Source organism: Miscanthus floridulus, chromosome 9, assembly GCF_019320115.1.
Source record: "Miscanthus floridulus cultivar M001 chromosome 9, ASM1932011v1, whole genome shotgun sequence".
Taxonomy (NCBI): Eukaryota; Viridiplantae; Streptophyta; class Magnoliopsida; order Poales; family Poaceae; genus Miscanthus; species Miscanthus floridulus.
The window spans coordinates 82,597,331-82,603,726 of record NC_089588.1 but is presented as its reverse complement, the minus strand read 5'-3'; positions in this window follow the sequence as shown (position 1 = coordinate 82,603,726).

Genomic DNA, 6,396 nt, shown 5'->3' with positions numbered 1-6,396 from the left:
CAATAAAAACATAACTCATCACTTAAGATGTAGATTAGATCAGTTCTAGATTAGCAAATGATGAGTTAAACAAGATATAAGGCCGATCCAGATCAATCTCAACCGGGCAGAGTGATATTGCTGTAATTTGATAAACAATGAAAGCAATAAGCAATACTGGTAACTTAATGAATCTATCAAAGACTGCCACTCTAAGATAGAGCCGATAACTTGACCTTGATCCAATTCAAGCAGTGGGGTGTGAGGCAGAATCACACAGGCCATACTTGAATTAGACAAGAGTCGATAACTAGCTTATACCAGAACCGCAGTGGGGGTCGATCGGATCGATGCAGCCATACGAACAGAGGTATAAACCATGACGGTACTTACAACAAGCAGTGGAGGTCGACCGGATCGATGCAGCCGTACTTGCCGAAGAACTCGCCGAGATCTACTCTACTCCTACTCCTAAGGGGTGGCCGGAGCCGAAAAAAGTAATTGACTTGTATTTGATTGATTGGTTGTCTCTACAATAGCCGGGGTTTGGTATTTATATCGGAGCCTAAAACGAACCCTACTCGAGTATGACTTAATACAATCTTTGGCATAATGAAAACATTCCTAATTTAAGATAACTTGGACTCTAATCTTTCCCTTTTTGTAGAGTCCGACATGTAATTTCCCGGTGCCAACCGTAGTTCATCATTGCTGTCTGCTGTCATCACCCTAATACATCCGATTCTAGAGTTGTATTTGAATCGGCTAACATCGATCTTTCTTGACTGGCACAACCTTGAAAGCCTGAGTTCCCACATTCTTTCTCTCAAATTTTGGTGTAAACACATGCCCCCTAATTTTGGGATAAAAATGGTTTTATCTCAAAATTCTGACTCATCGGTTTACCAGTGCCGCAATCGTCCTTATCCGAGAAATACGCATAACTCCTGACTTTTCAGCCTAAGCCTCACATAACATCAATAGTGCCTCTTTCGACGCACTCAGCCTTTTGTTTTCCCCTTTTTTCTAGAGCCAACTCCAACAGCCGACGCTGCCGTCACCGGGGACCCAAACCCTAGCAAATCCGCCGTTCCGTCAAACCATTTATTCGAGCTATCTTTGTTAGATCTGGACTTGCTCTGGCTGTGATGGCGACCTATGATCATGTTCCTAAGGTATGTTTCTAGTTTCCATCCTCTAGGTGTCGGCCATTACCCCTGTATTTCTGCTCCTTTTGAATTTATTTTATTCCGATTTCTAGGAAATGAAGAACGAGATCTTGATTCCATCGGTCGTTGTCCCTAATGCTTACTTCCTTGGGCCGATGGGAGACCCTAATCCATCTGATTTTATCTGCCAAGAAACCTACCAGATCCCTTTCAAAAGGTCCAGTAGTGGACTTGTCTTCTTGGAACAAAACTCCCTTCAGAAACTGGCCTAAAGCACCTAAGGGATGGAGAGACTGGTTTTGTAGGGTATCCATGAAAAAGGGTGAAGATTGGGAGCTTTATGATCTGAATTCAGTGTCTGACACTTTCATTGTCCGAAATGGAGAGAAACGATTCACTCCTAATCTCTGCTTCTTATTTTTGGTCCAATGCTCTAAATGCTTTCATTTTTGGCCATGGCCCGATGACCATTACCCTGGCCGATGTATACATGTTGACCGGCCTCAGAACTACTGGATCAATGCAACCTTATGAGTACTTGAGTGCTGGATCCAAAGGACTAGCCAAGATAGCAGACTGTACCAGATGGGTGAGTTACATTCTGAATCATGTTGAGGATGGATCATCTGTTAGTGAACGAGAGTACGTGGCCTTTCTGAATATGTAGCTAGAGAAATTTATCTTTTGTGCGTCGTCTTGTGGCCCAACTTATAATTACAAACTTATAGCAGAACACCTGGCATTAGGTAAGGATATCCCTCTTGAAAAATATCCGCTAGAGCTGCTTATCATATGATGTACCAAGTGGTTGCTCAACTGCTGAAGAATGAACCAGTACAGACTATCAGTGGCCCTTGGTGGCTGATACAATTGTGGCTCAATCTATATATGCATAAGTCGATAAGGCCTGATCTCAGAGACCTAAGTTTTCCCTCCAATTTTGATGAGGAATACAGAGGCGAAGAAGGAAGAACCCGACAGTGTATGAATTATGGTGAGGCTGCATCGGCCATAACCATTGACTTTGATGTTGGCCACTTCTTCAAAAAGCTTTACAGAGGGTTTGATGTAGCCATCCTGACTTGGCTACCTTACAAGGAGGATGATGAATTGATCTTTCCATTCAAGTTTTGATTTGAGTCCGGCTGCTCGGACAAGATAGCGGTCGTGATCTTTAATACTTTTATCAAGCCCTGTGTTCTTCCGACCGAATTTCCTCGGATTGGTGTTTAACTTTCTAACCTCATTCCTTCATAGTTATCGAGCATTGCATCACAGTCTACTTTGGGCACCGGACTGCTATCCCAGGCATTTGATTCAACCCCAACTGAACCTTCATCGGCTGATCCACGAGTGGAGCCGATCTCGGCTGAAATAACCGATACTCCCATAACGACAGAAAATGTAAGTTCCATCTTTGAAATTTACTAGAGCATCCTTCTTGATTTCTTGATTCATTGTTACCCCCACCTCTTATTTGGCTATTCATTATTCTAGTCATCTTTTGATGAAACATTCGTGCAAGAACAGGAATCTGGTAGTCCACCTATTGGCAATGACCCAATTGACATTGGGAATAATCCTGTGGTCAGGTGTTTAGACTGCCGACTCCCCAATCCGGCACACACCTGATGGTAAGGAAACTATATGTCTTTTCCATCACGACGATCATGAACTGAAAATTTCCCCTGTCATTGCAGATGCCAACGCTGGAAGTTTAGAGCCGACTTAGCTAGATGTTATTGGAGCATCATCAGCTGCCCCTTCCCCTCTGATAGAGGCCGCTATAGAGAAGGCACCATATCTTCTTCGCTGTTCACTTTGCGATAAATTGAGCCAAACCTTCTAATCAAGTTTTCTCTTGTACACAGGCATCCAATCTTCCAGCCCAGAGCCATTCTCTCAATTTTGAGGAATATTTTGATGAGGATGAAATCAAATCGTCAGCTACTTCTCTAGTGAAGCCGTGTCGGAAGAGACCAGAAAGCGGCTAAGACATATATTACCAATGCTCGAGAAGGACGTAGCCGATCTGATCCAAGACACTGACTTGATGCAGAGAGTCTTCTTGGCTATAAAGGGTGATCCATCTCCAACCCTCTCCAGAGTCTTGTTATATTTGTCTTCTTTTGAAGATCAAACTCTGAAGGCGAAAAAGATTCAGAGAAACATGTCCAACCATGAAGCTTTGATGGCCCAAGACAGCGCCAACAAGCAAGAGGCTAAAGAGTTGATGCAGCTAATTGATGATCTAAAAAATTCCTCCTCTAGGACCGATTTGGAGCTTTCCCAGCTAGAAATCAAACGTGCTAAACTTGAGAAGGAACTGGAAAGCGTGAAAGCTGCCATTGACCGTTGCAAGTTTACTCTGGCCCAAATTCCCGATGCCGTCAAACAGAAGAAACAGGAATTGCTGGCCAAAGTAAAAAAAAGCAGAGCCATTCGTAGCAGCCTTGAGAACACTCCTGGAATAGCCGAAGAGTATGAGCAAAAGATTGCAGAAGTTGATGTTGTCCGGCTAGAACTATTGAAAATTATCCAGGATGTCTTGAACTTGTAATTCATAAGTTAATGCATGTATGACCATACTTTCCTGTTGTCTCATTGTATCTTTGTTTTAACTAAAGAGCCGATTTAAGACAACCGATCTCATACTTCTGATCTTAATCCAGTTGAGTCTGCAAACATGGCTTCTATTAAGAGAATCCTTCTATTTCCCTCCTTCAGCCATTTGGTACCTTTGTGTATGACTGCTTTTTCTTTTGTCTTTGTTCTATAGGCGATACACATCGTATCGGCTATTACTGTCTTTGAAGATTTTTATTTTTTGAACTAGAGGCGATACCCTTCTGGTACCGGCTATTAGAGCCGAGAACGAATCGGCTATCAAATGTTGATCAGACACCAGGATAACGTCCCGTAGAACTTTCAATATCAAAGGTCAAATGAGTAATTAACCCAGGTCAAGCATCCTAATAAGCGAACCAGAATTTCTCTTAAGAAATCCATTAACTCTGAATCGCACTTACACTTTAACTCAGCATTCACATACGTCGGCCTAAACCCATCTCCAAGACTTAATACTCATTTTTCTTTTAATCCAACGGCCGACGTGAAGCTATGACTCTTCCACTAAAACAAACTCTTAGAGCCGATCACCTGCATCGGCTGTTGGCTTTTATTGCTGATCTTAATGAAGCCTCCTTCCCATGACTTGCCAGAAAAACATTCAAAATCTCCTAGTTCCCAAAAGACTGGATCAGCTATTGCGATGCTTACGGACTCATCAGCACGAACCAGTTCGACATATCTCCATGCCATTGAATCAAACACTGATGCATGGTCGACGGTATGCAACAATTCGCATGAATCCAATCACGACCGACGAGTAAACTGTATGATCCTTTCCCATCAATGACAAAGAACGTGGTGAGCAGAGTTTTACTCCCAACTATCAGTTCGACGTTGATTGCCCCCCGAGTCTTGGATGTATTTCCTCTGAAGTCCCTAAGCATCATGTCGGTCTCAAGCAAATCTCCTGGTCCCTTGCCAAGTTTGCGGAAAGTGGTGTATGGCATAAGATTGACAGAAGCACCTCCGTCCACCAACATCTTGTTCATCGGCTTCCCATCAACAAAACCTTTCATATATAAAGCCTTTAAATGCCGATGCTTGACTGGCTTATCAAATATTGCTTGCTGCACAACTATTAACTTGGCAACCATCTCTTCATACTTTGACTCGTCGTAGTCTGAATAAACTTCCTGATCTATCGGAGCTCTGAATTCTGATGGTAACAGAAAAGCCATTTGCATATTAGCCGATGGTTGCCTCTTATCAGCTATCTACTTGGTACGCCATACTTGGGTTTTACTGGGTGCCTAAGCCTGTTCGATCTCTCTGTTCCTTAGGCGCTGCACCCTCCTCTTTTGGCTTCTCGTCAAATCTCTTGGGCACCACTGGCCTCCCTGCCATGTGTATCTTCTTTCAGTGCCTTCCTCTTCATGATCAGCCCAGTCCTGTCCAATGACTCTTTTTCCCAACCGATCATGAACACTTTCATTTTTTAAGTGCCGATCCATGTTGTTATGATGATATGCAACTCGAGCATGGATAGACCGGCGGTTGGTTCGAGATTGCCTATAATCCCGATATTGATTGCTACATTCTGGACAGTCGTGTCTGGTAGGCAACTTCAAACCTTCATTCCAGCAATGCCTAAAGAAGGGACAATTCCAATGTAATTCAGTTTGTTCCTTTTCATGCCTCTCTTCTTCTAATTAATGCTGGTATGCTTGATCTTTTAACCAATGTTGATAATCCTTTTCCTTCTGCCGCTGCCATTTATTCAATAGAAACCAAGATGTGACCCGCAGCTTTGATGTCTCTGCTTTCGACGTCTTCCTCTGCTCGTATCGGCTCTTTTGTTTGGCATGATGTCTTCTAATCTCTCTGTACTCATCAGCCGATATTTGAATTTTGGGATCGACTGTCCCAGCTTCTCTCGATTTGGACGATGTTAGGACCTTGGTTTTTCCTTTGAACAGCCCAGTATCAACCATGTTCTGATCTCCCTTGCTGAATAGCTCTCTGTATATGCTGCCTAAAGATTTTGCATTCATTAGTGGAATGAGAAGTAGCGTTATGGAATTTGTAGAACTTCTTGTTCCTCAACTGATCAGGGGGCAACATGACATGACCATCAGGCAACTTGATCTGCCCCTTCTCAAGCAAGAAATCAAAGAGCTTGTCCAATTTGGTAACATCAAAGTCATAACTCTCCTCAATTCCTCTTCCCCGAGGATTTGGCACCATCACTGTCTTCTTGCCCCAATTCCATTCAGCTGCAGCAACCTCTTCTTCTTCGTCTTCATAGCTGTCATCGACTGAATATGGATCGTAAGCTTCGGCTACTGTGGTGTTCTTCTAGAATCGGGTATCTCTGCGCATACTCTGGAATTGGCTATTGAGCGCTGCTACCCATTGAGCCAATTGTCCCAAGTTGTCAAACTCTTGTCCTAGCAGCTTTTCTTTCCATATTGGCAGCATTCCTTGGATGGCTAAAGCAGCTAGTTGATCATCAGCCAAGCTCAATGAGAAACACAGATTCTTAGTCTCTCGGAATCTCTAAAGAAACTCAGTGCCCGATTCATTAGTCCTCTGTCTCATGGTTGTCAAATCGGTTATTTTCTTCTCTCTAGTCCTAGTGTAAAAAATATGTATGAAACTTCTTCTCTAGGTCGGCCCA